At 40.0% G+C, this 2,011-nt stretch overlaps 1 long non-coding RNA gene across 1 annotated transcript in view; it reads right to left on the reverse strand.

Annotated features, from left to right (window-relative positions):
• Nucleotides 1–1,773, reverse strand: part of LOC149136051 (uncharacterized) — an 18,598-nt gene extending 16,825 nt beyond the window's left edge. Inside the window, exons 1-2 of the long non-coding RNA XR_016241506.1 lie at nt 1,558–1,773; nt 285–364 (exon numbers count right to left, since the gene is read on the reverse strand). This is a non-coding gene — a long non-coding RNA (uncharacterized LOC149136051). The remainder of the gene's footprint in view (nt 1–284; nt 365–1,557) is intronic.
• Between the last annotated feature and the right edge of the window lie 238 nt (nt 1,774–2,011).

Raw genomic sequence — 2,011 nt, forward strand, 5'->3', positions numbered from 1 at the left:
ATCTACATTGTCTTACTCGGTTGGTACTGGAGTTGAGAGGAACAGTAGAGTAGGAATTTGTGACAGGAAGAGAGAAACAGAGAAAACTCCATCACTGATATATGATAGGGGTTGAGGATAAAAATAAATCCTCAGCAAGTATTAAAACAAAATAAATGTAAGGAGAATAGAGTTGCCTTTGATTTAGTAAGATTACTGCATAGATGACAACAATAGCGTAGCGTGGGTTCTGGTGCTCTGTGTGGTAGCTAGATTGGCAGGTCCCTTTTTTAAATGTAACATACCTTCAACGTGTGTTTATCCACCTCTCCTAAAGTGGCTGCTTTGCGCAATCTGCACTCATCGCACTCCCTATGCAACGCCACTGGATAACAAGAAAAAAACCGTGTTATGATGTCGGCTAAAGAATTTGGATTTATTTGTGTCAGAGAGAGAGACTGGTAACGTCAATGCTGCTCGGGTATTCTACCAATCTCGCTCTGACACAATTATACATATATGTATCTATAAATAAACAAACATAACAAAAAGATCTTCTATTACACCCTCTCACATACAAACACTGTATTCTCTCTCTTACTCTTTCTCTCTCTCAAATTCACACTTGTATTATTGTTTATGCATCTATAAATATACTAACAGCCTACACTGAAAGATTTCTCCGCACGTTAACGTAGAAATACACATATACTCATACACATTAATATGCACAATCACATGATATAACTAACTGTACATATACGTTTATACACGCAATTACACACGTAGACACACGTGCACAACCAAAGGTGATGAGGACTGTTCCATCTCTGTTTTATACATAATCACAGCAATATGCACCAAAACATAGTTCCACAAATGATTATAAAAAGAAAAAAAACAAAACAATATTCACTTATATACACAAAGCTATCGCCGTATCAAAACAATGCGCATATATATGCAGGCAGAAATAGCAAACATATATACTAAACCACATTCATAACGTCAAACATACCCCTCTACCACAAATACATTCTCTGTCTGCCTGTCTGTCTGTCTGTCTGTCTGTCTGTCTGTCTGTTTGTCTGTCTTTCACACACACACACACACACACACACACACAATAGAATGTAAATAAACAAACCTACATACACACATCACACATGACTCTGCTTATATAACATCGCATATCATTTACTCAAATACACACTTGACTATATTCATATAGCAGCATACGAATCGCACGCGCACACGCGCACACACACAGAGACAGACAGACAGACACACACACACACACACACACACACAGAATACGTATTCGTCTTCTAAGACACATCCACACTCATACACTCATAAGACCATGTGTACATTACTCAAGTGCGCACTCTTTCAAACGCATACACATGCACACATATACACACATGCACATACACGCATACACAACTTTAACAAAGCCTTCACACGCACATATGCGTGTGTGCGTGTGCGTGCGCGTGCGTATAGGTGGTATAGCCTGCTTGGTAGTGGATGACTAAAAATAAGCTCAAGTGTTATTGTAAAAGTACGAATTATTACCGTCCTTTGCTTGAATTACCTACGTAGTCTCCTCCTCCTCCTCTTCTTCTTCTTCTTCTTCTTCTTCTTCTTCTTCTTCTTCTTCTTCGTCTTCTTCTTCTTCTTCTTCTTCTTCTTCTTCTTCTTCTTCTTCTTCTTCCACGGCTGAATCGGTAGAGCCTCGGACAACGTACCTTGTTGCTGTCGTATTTAGTTGCGTCCCTTTACATTCTAAGTTCAAATGCTGCCAAGGTCAACTTTGTCTTTCCTGCTTCCGGACTCAATAATTAAATTGACCAGTCCAGTGTGATCGATCGGTGGAACGACGAAATCGATGGAGCATCGGACGGAGATGTCATGAGCTATTTACTCCGAGTCATTGCATTCTGAGTTCGAATTCCGGCATGGGCTGCATGGCTAGTAGACTTAATTCGTAGCTCGGTTAAACTCCGCCACCTGGTTCTTGCATGCCTTT

The sequence above is a fragment of the Octopus bimaculoides genome, chromosome 4 (genome assembly GCF_046866305.1).
Source record: "Octopus bimaculoides isolate indiv1 chromosome 4, ASM4686630v1, whole genome shotgun sequence".
In the NCBI taxonomy this organism is placed as follows: Eukaryota; Metazoa; Mollusca; class Cephalopoda; order Octopoda; family Octopodidae; genus Octopus; species Octopus bimaculoides.